This window comes from Empidonax traillii, unplaced genomic scaffold, assembly GCF_003031625.1.
Source record: "Empidonax traillii isolate 1590-97213 ecotype Southwest subspecies unplaced genomic scaffold, ASM303162v1 scaffold2:size4533513, whole genome shotgun sequence".
Taxonomy (NCBI): domain Eukaryota; kingdom Metazoa; phylum Chordata; class Aves; order Passeriformes; family Tyrannidae; genus Empidonax; species Empidonax traillii.
Window position 1 is genome coordinate 2,767,046 of NW_020955195.1, and position 18,440 is coordinate 2,785,485.

At 42.2% G+C, this 18,440-nt stretch overlaps 1 protein-coding gene across 3 annotated transcripts in view; it reads left to right on the plus strand.

Annotated features, from left to right (window-relative positions):
- Positions 1-18,440, plus strand: part of NRG1 (neuregulin 1) — a 439,630-nt gene that overhangs the window by 18,863 nt on the left and 402,327 nt on the right. The window lies entirely within an intron of this gene.

Genomic DNA, 18,440 nt, shown 5'->3' on the forward strand with positions numbered 1-18,440 from the left:
TGTTGCTATTTGGTGGTTTCTGCTAGAAAAAGCAGGAGAACAGCGTAATACATACAAAGGATATTTCAGATAAGCTCACAGCTTTCCTCTGCAGCTTCAGCTAAGGAAAGAGGTGATTGAATTAAGAGCTTAGAGGGGTTGCCTGGGAAGAGTTTGGCTTTCCCCATTGCCAAGAGGGGCAATAAGTGCCTCAGATTGTTACTGGGGACACAAACCAAATTGTACCTGAAACAGCACCTAGGTAGTGAGTCACAGGTGACTGCCAGGACAGTACTTTGGTCTGACTCTTTCTAGAGCATTCCTAGCAGTCCCTCCCTGTGCTTTGTGAGCTTTGAAGAAGAAGAGGAGATGAACAGGCTCATTCATACCTGTGGTCCCACCTGGACACAAGGAATTGGGATTGGTAGAGCTGTGCCTCTGGGGACAGGGGAAGGTTCTTCATGGTAGCTCCAACAACTACCTCCAAGCACAGGGTTGTATTTGGTCTGCTGCAGAGCGTGAAGCAGGCAGACCCAGGTACCCACGAACAGTTACTCCCTCTTGCTCTTGGTCACACACACTGAGCCTTCTCCGAGGAGAGGGGGTCTCACCCTATGAGGTTGTGAGAAGTAACTTTTAAAAATATTTTATTTAATCTTTTCTTAAACAGGGGTCAAATTCTTCAGAAAGGGAAAAAAAGGTGAATTGTCATGTCTTCCAATAAGATGAGTGATAGGAAATGGCCACATGTATAGGAAGCTCCTGCTGTTGTACAGCCTAGGCATTGCTGCTTTAGCATTCACTGGCAAGAACACTTATTCCCCGCAGTCATCCCTCACTTGTTCTTTTCTTGACAGCAGATGGGAAGCAGGATAAGAAGACACCCTGAAAAAGAGTAATTACATCCTTATCTTTGCTTAATCTTGATTTTTCTGCACCTTCTTTCATAGTAGTTGATTGGTTGTGCTGTGTCAAGCAGATGCTTTAAAGAAATCTATTTATGGGGATGCTCTGTTTGCAGCTGGCAGTGGCTTACATTGGCAAATAAAAGGACTTCTCTCCACTGAGATGTGCAGAGAGGCCCAAGGTCATGCTAGTCAAACAGAAGCTATTCTCAGTGGACTGGATCACTGTGCTAGCACAGCCAGACTCGCAGAATCACAGAATGGCTGAGGATGGAAGGCACCTCTGAAGGTAATATGGTCTGATCCCCCTCCTCACACGTAGAGGTTGATTGCCCAGGCTGTGTCCAGACAACTCGTCCCCATCTTCAAGGATGGAGACTGTACAGCCTCCCTGGCAGCTTGTGCCAGTGCTCAGTCACCATCACAGTAAAAACGTGTTTCCCCACATTCAGGAGTAACCTCCTGTGTTTCAATTTGTGTTTGAATTTCCAGATTAAGGCTCTGTTCCTTGGACTAATCCCACTGGCCACAACTTACCTGTAACTAAGTGTAAGCGCAAGTGTTGTTCTGATGCACTTGCCTGAGCAAAACAATTTGATACCTTTATTTTGGTGAAAGAGGAGTTGAAAGAATTATTGACAATGGTAGGGGGAGGCAGGGAGAGGGAAAGCCAGACAGCCTTGTTTGAGAAACAGTGGCTTCTCTGTATGGTCCAGTCCAAAACATCTCCAGAGATTCTTTTGGTTGCTCTCAGAGTAGTGAGTGCTCCTGTTGGCGTGAAACTTCCATCTAAAGGTGTGTTGTCTTTGTCACCTTCCCAGGGATGCATGCATAGTTTGCCTGCAATTTTGACAGGCCGTGGTGATCTCTGAGTAACTTGAAGGTTATGTGCCATAATCCAGAAGGTACTCTAGAAGCAGAGGCTTTATGGTTTCAGTATGCAAACCTCCTTCCCAACTTTGGCAAAATCTAGGGAATCTTTGCGTGGCAGAAGTGCATCCAGTTTATCTGCAGAAATGCCGGCCAGTCTCCCTCTCTTAGCAGAACTGATACTGCCTGATGCAGGACAATAGAAAAAGTACAGGATCAACTCTGAACAAGTGAATCCTGTGGCATATTCTACACTGTTTTCCAGGATTCAGAGTTAGCATGTCAACGGGGTATGCAAAGGACAAGGGCACGTGTGCATCCTTCACAGGCTAACACGGCCTGCTGTTCACAGAGGTCACCAAAAGCAATTTCCTCATGATTTCTAATTTAAATATACAGTCCCTGAATTAGTGAGTAATGAGAACAAAGCAACCCATTACTACGTGTCCATTCGGCCTCTGCTTCCCACCTGGCCACATTTTGTCACAAAAAACGGTGAAATTTCTCATGCATGGCAGGGCCAGATGTGCTTGACCTGAACCGCAAGAGTATTTGAAACTGAACTGACTTTTCTGCTAGAATGAAACCCAAGGTAATATCAGGTTTATATGAGGACTCAAAACACCACTGAACTCGAGATTTTGATGAAGTAAAATTTAATTTTTTTCAAATACTAATAGCAGAATCACCAATTACTTTGTCAAATAGTGAGCCCAGGTCCATAATTTGCCTCTAGATTTTAAGCATTTCAGAAAATGAAGAGGCTCAGATTTCCATTTTGACGGAAGGCTAGCTCTGACAGTGGTAGTTCCCTTCAAAAGGCACCAGAAACAAAACTAATAGTGATGATTAATAGTGATAAGTTTCCTAGAGAATGGTAATAAGAGGTCACATTGTTTTTTTTCAGATCTGCCTGGAAAAATAGCCTACAATGTAATAGCATAAATAAATAACCTAAATTCTTTATTTTTTAATCAACCGGAGACTTCTTGTTTCATGGAGAAAACCAAAACACAACCTCACTTTGCAGAAGAACATCCTCTTAAAACATATTAGAATAAGTTCAAAGTTCAGCTGGGCTGGCTGTTTCTTAAGAGAACAGACTGTATGCCAAGATATTTTTTACTCTATCGTGGGAATGTAAAGATGCCTGCAAGAGCATCTTTTTGATATTGCTACAAATGCAAAAGTCTCTTCTTTTATCTGTGAGCCAGAACTCTGGAAAGGGATGCTTTCTGTGTGTTGATAAAAACATCTACTTTTCTCCATTATCCTACTGCAGAGGAACATAGGGAAAATCAAGAGGGGTGCATGTTATAGTGATAAAGTGGCCATGCAAACTCTTCTTTTCAGTGTTGGAGGTGGCAGCAGCAGGAATTGCCTTTCTGAAGAAGAAAATTTGTTATAGCAGCAGCCTATTACACCAAAAAAACTTGTTGTCCTTAATTGGTTTGCTTGGCTAGGCAAAGGAAGAAATTGGTTAAAAGGAAAGGGAGTGAGAAAGATATGGCTCCTCATTTATTTGGGCCACATATTTTGTGTAAAGGCACAGACAGTGAGGTTGGCTGACATTTATGCCACTGGCAGCAAGTGCTTAGATGAGTGGGGCAGTTAGCACCCTGCAAGGACAAGCCCTGCTTTTATGCATCATACCTGGGCACTGACCAAAGCCCTCAGAGTACATACTGCTTCCTCACAAATCATGTTATTTCCCAGTCACACCATTTGGCAGCCTTACTGGGATGTTCTGTGTGCACTGAAGGTTAATGGGGGAAGAAGCAGCTCTGCCTCTCTGGGAGCAGCAGGAGGTAAAGCTTGTCTGTAGCCTCCAAACTGTCCTCCCCATCACCTGGGAGAGACAAGTGATGCCCCTGGCACTGCCTTGCCCCTGTGCCTGACCCACCAGCAATTCCTTGCAGGAATGTAATGAAGGTGCTTTGCTGTTGTGAAGAAGGCACTGACATAGAAGTGGTAATTGATGTTTCATGCTCAGAGGCTGCTTCCTTTGTAAACGGGCTTGATCACACACTGAAGAAAAAAAATACTGCTGAAGAATGTGGTAATGCTAGGCCCTTTCTTGTGGGCTGTGCAAGATAACAATAATTTTTGTCATTTCCAAAGCTCCCAGTCAGAACTCTGTGATGCCACTACGAAGCATGAAAAGGTATTATTTTTTTTTTATAGTTCACTTCATACTTAATCTTCTAAAATTGAGCTGTTTTCTGTAATTTCTCCCTTAGTATGATGGCCTCCTGAAACATCTTTGGAAAAGAGTGCAGGGGTTTTGAGTGTTTGCTTGTCCTAATAATGCAGTTTCATACTGGAACCAGCGGTGTTTAGCATCTTTGTCGGTGACATGGGCAGGGGGATTGAGTGCAGCTCCAGCAAGTTTTTGATGTGTGGTGCAGACAACACACTGGAGGGAAGGGATGCCATCCAGAGGGACCTGGACAGGCTTGGGAGGTGGGATGGTGCAAACCTTATGAAGTTCAACAAGTCCAAGTACAGTGTCCTACGCCTGAGACAGGGAGACCCTGAGCACAAGTACAGGTTGGGCAGATATTGGATCAAGACTAGTCCTGAGGAGGAGGGCTTGGGGGAGCTTGTGGGTGACAGGCTGGACAAGATGCAGCAGTGTGCATTTACAGCCCACAAGGCCAGCTGTGTCCTGGGCTGTGTCAAAAACAGCGTGGCCATCAGGTCGAGGGAGGGGATTCTTACCATTTACTCTGCTCTCATGAGACCCTCCATCCAGCTATGGGGTCATCACCATTGCAAAGACATGGACCTGCTGGAGCAAGTCCAGATAAGAGACAAGAAGATGATAGAGCACCTCTCCTATGAGGGAAAGCTGAGAAAGTGTGGGCTTTTCAGCCTGGAGAGGGTTGCAGGGAGATTTTATAGGAACCTGTCAGTACCTATTGGAGGCAACAAGAGAGTGGAGAGGGACCTTTTACAAGGTCATGCAGTGACAGATCAAGGGGGAACGACCTTAAGATGAAGGAGGGTTAATTTAGATTAGATATTATGTAGGAATTCTTTACTGTGAGGGTGGTGAGGCACTGGCATGGGTTGCCCAGAGAAGCTGTGGATGCCCCATCCCTGAAAGTGTTCAAGGCCAGCTGGACAGGTCTTTGTGCCACCTGGTCTAGTGGAAGGTGTCCCTGCCCATGATAGGGCAATTGGAATGAGGTGACCTTCAGGGTCACTTCCAACACAAACCATTCTATACATTTATGATTTTGATGCCTTGGTTATGTTTGTTTTCTGTTACATGGTGATGAAACAGTTCCTGAGAAAAATCTAGAAATTCAAAAGTAGGTGACATAGAACATCCCACTGATGGCACTATTTTTATTCACAGTTTTCATCCATGTTCACCATACTGCCTCTGCATCTCCTAAACAAAATCTCATTCTCACTGGATTAGGTCTTTAAAGGTACACAGTATCTGCCAGTACAGAATTTGTGGTCTAAGTAATAAAGAAAAGATGTTGGAAATGAGGGAACACTCATTTAACTATCCATCAAGACAGGACTAGGAACAGAAAATACTACCATGTCTTCTGAATTTTATGCAATGTCCTTAATTTCTGACTTTATGCATTTTTAAAGAGCTGTATATTATCATATCATCCCATATTTGGGAGCTCATGAAGTCACTTACATAAATTCTGCCTAGGAGGTACATATTGCTTCTTACAAATCAGAGCCTGGTTACGGATAAAGCTACCAAAAAGCTAGCTGAATTAATTTTTAATCTCCCTTTAAAGAATATTAATGCTTTATTTCCCATACTTCTTCTCAAAAGCAGCATTCTAGCCAAACTTCTCAAAGAAGAAAGCACAGGGAATACTTACCTTTGAAAGAAACAGATTATCATAATTTATTGGAGCTGTCAAACCTTTCCACAAGGCTCATGCTTATTGCCCTGACTGGTTTATTGATGTTGGTGTCACTAAGCATCTAGAGGCAGACTAGTTTCTCATTACTGCAGTACCTGCCTGAACTTTCTGAACCTGAGCCTGTTAAACCTTCACACTGCTGAATATAAATCACAGCCTTTCCAGAAACTGTGAAATATGTGAGTACCTATTTAAGGACTGATGGAGAGCAGTTCTGTAGTAAATAGAACACAAAGAATAAAAACTAATTTTTCCATAATGATATATAGATTGAAAATCTTCCGGTTTTCGCTGTCCTGAAAATAAAACCACTTCACTAGGACTCAGAGTTGCTCACACACTGTGAGTGGGCTGAATTAAACCTAACAGGCATGTTTTATTCTTTTGTTATTCTGCCTCTGAGTGCTTGACTTAGCAGGCTTAATGTTCTTTAAGTGTAGGAGGATGATGGGTGAACCTCAGTGGCATACTTGCATATGCATGCAGAATGAGCAATCTATGATCCTTAAATCAGTGTCCCGTTCCCTTGATCCAGAGGTGGTGTGTATAATTCAGCTGACATTTTTTCTGTATCACTTATAAAAAAGTAATATTCCAGTTCCAACCCCTCTTCTTCTATATTTGCATCAGTGAAACAGCAAAAGGAGGATGCTTGGGCCCAAAGCAAGTATTTTGTAAAATTAAAATTAATTGATGCTATGTTGTAGTGTCAAACAGTTGCAAATCAAGGCAAACCTGCAGAATTAATTTATGCTTCAGGTAAAAAATGCTGACCTGAATCCTTCAGCTGGCTATCCCAAGCAAAAGCGTAGTTTTTATTAAACCAAAACGAGAAAATCATTCCAGCACATTGATGAAAGCCCATGTGTGTGTGTCTCAGGCTTCCTGGCAGTTGTGCACTTCGAGAAGAATTGAAGGAAATAGTTTTAATGCCCCTCATGAGTTTTTGCTGGGTAACCTCATTAATGGCAGGAATGCCTTCCTGTTTTCTCAGCTCTGCTTGTTTCTTATAGCTTGGCCTGCATACTGCTAAAGTCATGACTTCCAGAATTAAACAGCTTCAGGTTGAGAAAGAGCCTTGAGAAATCAAGATTAGGAATAGTCTTCTTACAAATCAGAGTCTGGCTGGTGATAAAGCTGGCAAAAAAGGACAGCTGCCTCTCAAGCTGGAAAGCAAATAGTGTATTCTGGAGATCATGTTGTGTGTCACATTTAATGAGTTAGTGAAGGAAAGGGATAGCCTCTGTACAAACTCTCCTGAGGACTTTCACTATTTGTGATTATTTTTGATCCAAATGCATCTGAGGATATCTGGGTGGCCTTAAAGACATTTAACACATGCTATTAATTGCCTCATTCCTTAAATGTATTGATGAGGCTGGGCTTGACCAACCCTCTGGAGAAAGTGGCATGGGCATCTGATTGGCAGTAGTTTCTCATCATGCTGTTGAAACTGAAAGAAAAACTCTCTAATGTCTCATAGTTCCGAGACGGACATGAAAGAAAATGTTACTTAATTGTATACAGATCCACCTCTTTCTGAAGTGCCATGCCATTGGTTACCTGTCACAAAAAATCAAGGTGATGCATAGAGTTATTTACCCTTAGTGTAAGAGCAAAAATGGTGAACAAGACCTCACCTACAGGAGGAGGTGCTGAAAAGTATGGTTATTTAATTCTGATAATGAAGCAGTATCTGACTTTGGTCATGTTTATGCACTAATATCAAACTCACTTTTGGGACCTGTCTGGCTAAGTGAGACCTTTCTGAGGTGAATAATGTTTTAAACTGGGAAAATTTTGAAAACTCTGCAAGCCCTCTGTACCCAACTTCATAATATAGAATGCTGAGGAGGAGATAATGTTAATGGCTGTAAAGGTAGATCAAATAAAAGAAAATAAACTTTCATGATAATCATCATGAAAATAGAAAAATCAGGTCAAATACTGTCTCTGGAATAAAATTGACTTACACGTTTTATAAGTACTAATAATATTTTAAATGTATGAGTTAAAACAAAGATAATAATCTCCTGCTTCATATGATGGCTGAGGGCAGAAAGGCACTTCTTATGAATGGTGGTAACGAACAGACCTCTCTGCTATGGGATTTGTCCTCTCTTTACTGACCTTTATTGGTGGTGTTTATAGACAAAGCCTTTCTACTGGCTAATTGTTCGATTTCTGTATTTCAAAAAGATGTTTCTTACAGCCCCTATAACTCTGTGTGACATGCTTGTCAAGAATGTATTTGTGCAGGGCATGTACTGTAAGCAAGGTATTGGTCTGTGCCACCCTTACTGTTATGGACCTCTGTTGGAATTGCCCATGAATAGAGGAGAATGGAGATACTGGGACAGATTTTTTTCTGAGAAGTAATTCTGGAAATTATTTTGGCTACAATGCAGATGGCTTTTGTGCCACCCACCTGTTGAACTGTGGTCCTGATCCCTTTGAGTGAGCAGAAAATGGACTGTAAGGTGACCACTGGAATGGGAATATAGATATGTAGACTTCTAACCTCTCTTATACAGCGCTCCTGTTGCAGGCATCCTTCTTATACTACAACCAGGCGTTCCTCCATCCATAAGTAACACCAAGTTAAGTGTACCTGCTTCAACATGGAGGTTGATATTTTCCTTTTGCAAAGTTATACTCATTCATGATCATAGAATCATAGAATCATAGAATCATAGAATCATAGAATCATAGAATCATAGAACGGTTTGAGTAGAAAGGAACCTTTAAAGGTCATTTAATCCAAACAAAAGTCATTTAGTCCAGCCCCCAGCCCTGTATTGAGCAGGGACATCTTCAACTAGAGCAGGTTGCTCAAAGCCTGACCCAGGGATGTTTCCACCACCTCTCTGGGCAACCTTTTGTTGCAGTGTTTACAGAATCACAGAATCATTTCGTTTAGAAAAGGTCCCTAAAACCAGTGAGTTCAACCTTTGGCTGATCACCACCCTGTCAACGTGACCACAGCACTAAGTGCCACGTCCAGTCATTTCTTGAACATCTCCGGGGTGGTGACTTCATCACCTTACTGAGCAGTGTGTTCCAGTGCTTGACAACCTTTTCCATGGAGAAATTCTTCCTCATGTCCAGCCTGAACCTTCCCTGGTCCACCCACCTGCTGAACTGTGGTCCTGATCCCTCTGAGGATGGCACCTCATCCTACCACTACTTGCCAACCCCCACCTCACTGCTAGACCTTCCACCAGCTCTATTACCCTTTTCTAGACATGCTACAGCACCTCAATGTCTTTCTCACATCAAAGGGTCCAGAACTGGACACAGAACTCAAGGTGTGGCCTCACCACTGCCGAGTAGAGGGGAAGAATCGCTTCCCTGGTCCTGCTGGCCACACTGTTCTTGATACAGACCAAGATGCCATTGTCCATCTTGGCCACCTGGGCACACTGCTGGATCATATTCAGCCAGCTGTTGACCAGCACACCAAGGTCCTTTCCCACTGGACCTCTTTCTAGCTGCCCTTGTTGTAGAAATATTCTTCCTTATGTCTAGTCTGAATCTACCCTTTTTTTGGATTAAAACAGTTAGCCCTTTGCCCTATTGCTACAGTCCTACTAAAATGTCTGACCCCATGTTATAAGCCCCCTTTACGTACCAGAAGGCTACAGTAAGGGTTCCCTGAATCCCTCTCTTCTTTGGGCTGAAAAACCCCAGCTCTCTTAGCCTTTCTTCATAGGAGATCCCACTGATTAGTTTTGTGGCCCTCTTCTGGGCCTGCTCCAACTCAATAATATCTATTTCTGTGGTGACTGGCTGAGAAAAAAAATTTTTGTGTCACCAGCTGTGGAAAGGGACTCTTTCACTTCCCTTTCTTCTTCCAGCATTTTTTCTCTGTAGAGCAAAAGTGCCTTTTACTGAGCTCTGGGCATGGCATGATAGAAATTTAGAGAAGGGGTCTGAATAACACAATTGGACTGTATGCTAGAACTGCTTCTGCATCCTAATTGCATCCTGATCTCATCCCATGACAGAAGATTGCCTTGTGGGTGCAAAAATAGTTTTCAGCCTGACTGACAGAACCAGAACAGCCCTCTCTGGATGTGTGTTAGAGCACATGTAAGGTGCATGCCAATTTCTAGGCAGCTTTGCTGCTATAACTTTGAAGCAGAGGAATTTTTTTTTCCTGCCTACAAGCATAATCTGAGTGATACTAAGGCAAAGACTATTCTTCTCCATGCCCTAATTTATTTAGAAAAGACCACTCTGATTCCAGCTGAAGGTCTGTTAAAAGCAGCACAGAGATCTTTGGGCTGTCCTGGTCTGTGCGTGCTGTCATTGGAGGACAAAAGCATAGAAAGGAAGGCTGTAGCCTGCATGTCCTACATTTGAACTGGACTCCCTGGCTTGAGCAGTGGGGTGCTCATTTGAAGCATTGTCAAACACCTTCAGCACAGGCCTGAGCCCATCTTGTGGATTGTTAGTGGAACACTTCCCTTGTCCCTGCACTTGGTCCCCAGACTGTATCCAGTGGTGGGCAAAATTAGGGCTCAATGCCAAAGCTGGTGCCTTTGATTTGGCGTGATTTTTTGCCAAGCATGAGGAGCTGAGAGTGAGGTAACACAAACCTACAGATTCAAGAGGGGGGAAATGCCAGCTGCTTGGCCAGGGGAAGGGCAAAGGCTGAGGCCGCGCTTGGAAAACAGAAGAGCTTGCTGGAGCAAGTCTGAGCAGAGGAGAAACACAGATGAGTGTTTAAGGTGAAGCAGGAGGACCGCCATGAAGGCTAGGTCAGGGATTTCTGTAGCCTTTCAAATGCACTTAACTTCATTCCAGGCTTTTGCCTATTGTTTGGCTTTCGGAGTCAGTTTTTGGTTTTCAGATAAATGATGATTCACAGTGAAAGGTCTATCAGTTCTCCTCAATAATCTTGTCTGAAAACACTTAAAAATCTTTCACTTGAATGCTGTTAAGAGGACAGTTTATTGACATATTGGAATAATTTGCAGTCCTTAGGCTAGGGGCATTGAGCTAAAAGGGAACTCTGCATTTTGCAAATGTCTCACACCCAGAGAGAACCCAGCCACTGGTATAGTAGTATATGTGAGACTGTTTACGGCAGAGATCATCATTATCAGAAAAATAAAACTCTAAACCCGTTCCTGAGTTTAGTTTTGTTTTACAAATTTGTGTCAGGTTACATGGGTTAGGGCTGGTTAAAGTTTTTGGTATTTTAGAAACATGGTATGCCTTACTTTCCAGAATTGTTTTTCTGTTTTCAGCTTATATTTTTTCTTGTTAATGTCATTTGAGGTTTTGTTTTCTGAAAATACAAAATGCATTGAAAACTTACAGTTTTAGCCTGTAGTGGTTTTGTTTGGGATTTGTTTGTTTGAGGGAGTGGGTTGGTTTTGGTTTGGTTGTGGGGTTTGGGGGGATTTTGTTTGTTTGTTTGTTATTTTTTTGTTTTGTTTTTGTTTTTCCAGTTTGAAGGTTCTTCTTTTGGTGTAATAGGAAAGAAGACACTTAGAATAAAACCCTCTGGTTTTCTTTTCTGTCGATGTTTTCTATATCCTCTCCCCCTGCCTGGGACTAACCTTTCCAAGGAAACTTCTACACTACGTCCAAGAGCTCAATCATCAGCAAAAGAACAACAAAACCTCAAATTTAGAATTAAGTGCTAAGTATAAGTAGGAACACAAAATTTTAGATCAGCTGCTCAGTAATGTAGTTCAAAAACTCAACCTGAAGTAAGCTTCCAATGGAAGCTATGTGTGCAATGCTTTTATCTGTGCTCCTCCCAGCTACTGCAGCTTAGTGTGTTTCTGGCTCATACAAGGACAATAGACAACGCTCATGTATATAAGCCTGCTATAGGTGACAGATGTCCTCAGGCATTTGGTGTGTGCTGTCTTCTGCAACCGGGATTCATGTGAGATGGGAAGGAACCCATGTTTCCGGGGGGCAGTTTTCAGTGCGTGCAGCAGATCTGAGCTGTCCCATTGCTGTGCTGTGGCTGGTGCAAATGGGTTTTGGACACAGAGAAAGTTAAGAGTTTCAGACTTGCAGGTTCACTGCACCCAGTTTCAGCTGATGCTCTCCTGTGGATCAGTCAGGTCTCACTGTAGGTGTCTTTCTTCATGTGCATCTTTCCTTGCTATTCATTCTGTGGGAAACAGGATTTGTCAGGTACACACTGCTGGGTGTCTCTTTCCTTTTGCGTGTCTTCCCAGGCAGTCATGGGCTTGAAGGTGGGTCAGGTGGTCAGACATGAATCATACAGAGTGGAACATAACATCTAATGCTTTTGAGGGTGGCACTGATTCTGACACACTTCATAGCTACACCTTTGTTCAGCATATAGTGGAGGACTGAAACTTGTAAGAATATATTGGGAAAGAGCTACTGCTGAGCAACTGCTGAGCTCTTCTGCCTGTCAGAAGAGTTTTTGTTGCCATACACTACTTGACATTTGCAACTCACCTATCTCATGGCAAACTTGCTCGAAAATAAGAAAACTGCCAGACATTTCTGTCCTGAGCTGTGTAAATGTTAGTGACTGGAGGGTTTTTTTTAGTATTTACTGTCCTTATAGAGCAAATTTTAAGACACGTTTTGTTTCCCCAGCTGATCCCCATCACAGCTGATTATGTGATCTACTCTTCCACTTTCACTCACAGCACTTCCAAGCATCATCTTTTCTTTCATAAGATCACAAGCTCAAATATTTCTATACTGGTTTCATCAGGACTTCAGCATACCTACCTGCCTATTGAAATTGTTATTTTTGCTGACTTTTAGAGCATGCCTACAATTGTAACCAAATAGATCATAGAATCACAGAATCATAGAATGGCTTGGGTTGGAAGGGACCTTTAAAGATCATCCTATTTCAATGCACCTGCCATGGGAAGGGACACCTTTCACTAGACCAGAGATGACAAAAAATATGTGTGTCTGATCACACAGATGCTCAAGTCTGTATCAAAACAACTGTATCCATCACAGTGGCTTCTACTTCTTGCATTTGCACGTTTTCATGCATTAAGAAGCCATAAGTAAGCAGGAACTTAGACAAACTCTGTAGTCTGACTGCTGAATAATAGCTTACATGGAAACCTTACAAGAAATATAAAATTAAGACAGTACTCCTCACTCTTCTTATGTTGGTCTTGTGGTCGCTTAAGCAACCTTGATACTTCAAGAACTTTCTTGGGTCTAAGCATAGAAATACTTTTGGGTTTTGTCCTCCTTTTTCTGTTAAGTAAGCTTCTATTAAATAAGTCGGAAAAGATTCTAAATGCCAGCTTAAATATATTCAAATTTGAACCACTTCTTGTGCCAGTGCTCTCTTTTTGCCAAAATAATTGTGTTCTTCTTGTGATGTCTAGCCCCTATCAGTTTCTTGACAGTGAACATATCCTCTCCAGCCTTTGCTTTGCTTAGGTAAACTTCAATCCCTCAGTCCTTTCAGCTCAGGCAAGCTTTGCTGTATTCCTTCACCATATATGTTTCCAATTTAGTCCAACTTAATCCAGTTTGCAATCTCAGTCTACCTCGAGATTGTTGTCCAGAACTGAACACAAGAGTTCATCAGCATCTTTTTGCAGTGCCATTTTCTTGCTGTTACTCATAACATTTCAGTCATAGCTGCTTTACACAGAGAACAGATAAGATATTTTTTGTGTCTGGAAAATCATACGTGGTTTAGCCCTGACAGCATCAGCCTTCTTTTTTAACAAAAAGAAAAGCACTCACTCCTTCAACCCGTCTTTTCCTGCTGTGGGACATTCCTGCAGATGAATAGGGACTGTAAGTGTTGGAGTCATTAACGTGCTCTTGCACATTCATGGGCACTTCAGGGCATCTGCATTTTGCTGCTCACATAATAATTTTGTTTGACCTCTGGGTTTCTATGCATGAGCGTGTGTTTCTGTTCCTCCTCCCTTTGCCCTCCTGCGTGTGCACAGGCTGGGCCAAAGTCCCGTTTGCAGGCGCATGGCAGAGCACTCACTGCCCCTCTTCGCACGTGACTTATTAGGTGACACAGAATGGTCCCAGGATGCCTGAAGGCAACATCAGACAATTGCTTTCTGAAGAATAGATCTCTCTCTTTGAACATCAATAGCAGGAATAGAGACAAGAAAATAAGAGAAGGCTCTGGGAAGACCTTGTTTCAGCGTTCCGGTACGTAAAAGGGGTTTCTAAGAACGATGGATGCAGACTTTTTAGCAGGGCTTGTAGTGATAGGGCAAGGGTTAATGGTTTTAAACTTAAAGCGTGTAGATTCAGACTAGATCTAAGGAAGATATTTTTTACTCTGAGGGTGGTGAAACACTGCAACAAGTCGCCTAGAGAGTTGGTAGATGTCCCATCACTGCAATCATTCAAGGTCAGGTTGGAAGGGGTTTTGAGGAACTGGATCTAGTTGAAGATGTCCTTATTTATTGCAGGAAAGGTTGGACTAGGTGAACTGTAAAGGTCCTTCATAATTCAAGCTAATCCATGATGGTATGATTTTATGATTCTATGAATAGAGAGCATGTTTCCTTGAGTTGAGTTGGTAGAACTATCAGTAGCTCTGGTGAAGCACTGAATACTCTCTTTTTGGAAAGGTGAAAGTGCTGTGCTGCAAATAATTCAGTATCTAGTTCTAAATACTAAAAAACTGTATTTATTACCTTCAATTTCATGTATAGACACTTATCACCAATTCTTTTCACAGTAACATATTCCCACAATTCCTTATGCTATTGTGTTACACTGAATTAATACAAGTGATGAGTTTGCTACCTCTGTGTAATTTGGCCTGTAGGTGTTCAGTATACATATATGCAACAGTAATTTGGTTAATGACTCATGCTTACTGCCCTCATCTTTGAATATGCTGTTGCCCTGAGCAGATGGAGATCATCATGAATAAATACTGTTTCAAAAAAAAGATCCACCACCGGAGCTAGTGTGGAAAAGGTTTATGCAAGTATTTATGTCCCAAATCCCAGAGTTTTATTTGACATGTTTTACTGGCACATTAGCTACTGCAACTGTTAAGCCTCTCTTCCCTCTCTTTTAGGACAGATGGCAAGAAAATTACATCCAGAAAGGTCCTGAAGTAGGTCCTATAAGCTGGAAATTTCATAAGCACTTGGATTCTTTTTTACCTGTAGAATGTTTTCCAGGTTCTTTTATTCCAACTGAGGACTAGTTTTTATTATTATCGTTATTGTATGGGAATGAAGACAACTTCTGATATGGAGACATGCAGAGTAACTTCAAACGTACATGGATTGTTCTTAGTGTATATGTATTTAGATTTCTCACATCAGTATTTTCTCCAGAATACTGATCTTTGTACCACTGCCCCTCCCTTTTTTTTCTTTTTCAAAGAAAACAGTATAAACTTCCTGAGTTTCATGTGAAAAATAAAATACAAGTGTGTTTTGAAAAAATGTTTTCCCAGCTTTACTTTCCATTCTTTTATGCTGTTTATTGAGAGTAAAATAACATGCTTCAGACCATGGGAACAAACAGAAAATGTGGTGGCAGAGTAACAGCAGTATTTGGAGTAGTGTTGTAAGAGTAAGCACTTCCATCTCAGGGTACAGTGCCTCTGTCTCATAAACAAAAACTGCAGAGGGAGTAGCTGCACAGAAGGAAAATAAAACATGCCCATGAAAAATTTAAACAAGCATTGTATCTTGGCAGGGTTTCTTTGTCTGTCTTTTATTGGTGGGTAATCTCTCAATTACTAGAACTCACTTTCTCTCTCCAGCTGTGCCTAAGCTTGTTTTGGCATGGCTATAATTAATGTAGTGATTGAACAGTCCTGAGTTCAGGTGTAATTGCCTAGATGATGTTCAGCCGGTCTTCACTTTAACTTCATGAGTGAGTCATTAGGCCATTGACAATAAATGCAACTTTTGCCTGCATGCTTTCTCTCTATATAATTAATTTAATATTTGTGTGTTTATCTCATTTGAAGCTTCATTTCTAGTAAATCAATCTTCCTTTGCATGTCATTTTCTGAATATTCTCTTGCTGTCAGACACTGCTACATTGGTGGCACGTGAATTTAAAGTTCAGCACCATATTCAAATCTGTCACCAGAGGCACTGTTCAGCAGAAGAGATGGTCAGGAGAGGAGTGGGGAAAAAGAGGAGAAAAGGGTGCTTCAGTGTGCAGTGGTAAAATCAGTTCTCTATGGAAAACTCATAAAAGGTGAAGGTAGCATTAAGCTTCAGAGGTAAATTCCTGTAAGGTCGTTCCTTGACTTCTAAAACTCATTCAAGGACAGATGAAGTCAAATTGGGTCTGCTGATTTTATTTGTAAAGGGTTGTTCCTGCAGACTGATCAAAATGGATTAGCCCCTGCTGTCTCTAGGCTTTCCCCACTTGGAAATCCCTTGAACACATGGGGTGCGGGTGTTACCCCATGCCACTGGTTTCAGGGGAGGTATCTCACCTGATTTCAAAGCAAGTTCAACCTCTGCTCTAACCCCATGGAAAAGCATGTCCTATCAGAGGCATTCTGACAACCCTTTACTGGTCACCACTCTTCTAATGCTGTATTTTCTCCAAGTCCTGGCCCACAGGCACCATGTCTTGGCAATACTTTTAACATTTATTACCAAGATGTTGCCTTAAAGCTCACCACAATCTGGTGCAATTAAAGGGTTAGATCCTCCTGTCATTCATCTCTGTGGGAAGTGTGATATTTCCTCGTTTCACACTAAGCTTAGTCACTCCTCAGACAGACAGGGAAAAGGGACATATGTTCAGCTCTGTGTACCTGAGATAGCAGCCAGGGCTCCTCAGAGTCGGAGGGACAGATGGGCTCAGCCTCTGATGCTCTGTTCTGTCCTCTGGATAAGCTGAGTGTTCACAGCATATGCTTTGGGAAGGAGAGGAGTCCGTAAGTCCAGCCTGAGTCCAGCCTGCTGTGGCCATCATTATTTTCTTGCTTGGGCACGGAAACAAAGAACCTAAGAAATGTAGAGAGTTGCAACATTGGACTAGTTCCTCCAACTGCAGCCATTAACTTTTTACTTATTTCTGTCACTGCTCAGAAGCTCAGCCAAAAATAGGAGTGTGAGAGCGGTACATTTTCTTTCTGTACTACTGTATCTCTATTTGTACCCAGTCCAAGGGAAAGGCAGGTAATGGTGAATTGTTTCAGGGTTAGTCTTCCAGCATTTTCCTTTGTCTTTGCTAAGGCCTGCAGTAAGTGGTACTCTGGGTCTTGTTTGGGAATATCCTGAGGTGTGGAATGTCTCCAGTGGGCTCTGTGCACACAAGGCATTGTCCTGCTGCCTGAACTTCCCCATCCCTAGGCCTCTTCTGTTGGTAGAGGCCCTATATGAGTGCCAATCTTCGAGTCTACCTCCTTCTAAATGTCTTCCCACAACAGCTAAAATGAAATGCAGTTGTAATCAGGGATACAGCAACCACTGGGTTTTTAAGCCAACTTTTAGAAGAGTTTTGTGGCAGTTTCAAGGAGAGGGTACAAATAGCATGCTGAAATGCCCGTGGTGTACAAATAATAACATGAAACTGTGACTGAATGCAGAGGTGAAGCTCTCATAGGAGAAATGGACCAAAAACCCTTAAAGCCTTCTCAGAATCCCAGTATTCATTGCAGCTGACAGATAGAGATGTTTCTGAGGAGACAGAACTCAAAGCCATGTTTGGAGACATTGACCAAGTGATTACATGAACGTGTCTTTGGATGTGCATGCAAAACATGCTGCTGCTGTATGCCTAAAAACTGAAATGTATTTGAGTGGTGGCGTTAAAAGATTTTAGCTGTAGATAGTATTGTCATTCAGGATGGAGGGAGATTTTTATGAGAATCTCACTCCTGTCTTAAGAGATTTGATTATCAGTTTCATGTCACAATTCACAAAATTACTGTGCTCTCAATCTCACCAGAGATTTTTCAAAGATGACTTCTAAAAAGTTGCTGCTATGCTATCATACTTAAAAAGACAATTAGCCTGAGTAAGTGCACAGCACACGACTGTCTGCCAGGTTTGTCATAGGCTTCTGTAAAGCCAAGTGCCTGGTAAGACTTACTGAGAAACTGACTGACAGACTTGAGTGTGGCTGGAAAATCACTGTTTGTTGCACCCCTTGGGTTGTCTCCAGATCGGTGCACATTTCCTGAACATGTGAGGTCTGTACCCTGACCTGCAGGGGTGCAGGGTCTCCATTTCCTGTTCTGTTGTCTGAGCAGATTCAAAAGGACCCATGAAGGTAGCATAGTAACCCCTGGGACTTCAGGGTCTTCAGCTGCTAGGGCCTACTTTCCCTCTTTTACTTTCATCTTAGAAAATGTTCAAGCTGAAAAAGAAGCTCCTAAAGTCTTGGGGCTGTTTGGAACTGTAAGTTCTGCTGTTCTTGGAGCAGTTTTTACTCTAACACTTCCAGATCACACAGAATTTCCAACTCTTAGCTCCTGTTCAGGCAAAAAGCAGAATTTGAGCTTCAAATTTCCTCTGAGCCAGAGATACCTGGTTGCAGACAAATCTGCTTAAGATCCTGTACCTTGGAATGGAAAGTGAGACTATTTTTCCCTGAAAACAGCTTTGCTTGTTATTCTGTGCCCCAAAGCTATTTCTGCTGGTGCAAAATGTTCACACAAGCACAGTAACATTTCCTCTTCGCACAGAATTGAGTAATCAAGAGAAGTTCAGAGCAATGAATAGTCTAACACTCCGTCTGTAAATCCAGACCTATTTCACCTCCTTCATCCTACCTACTTCATGGATCCAATGCTTTTTCCTGGGTCTTAAGTCTGTGTGGTTTTTTA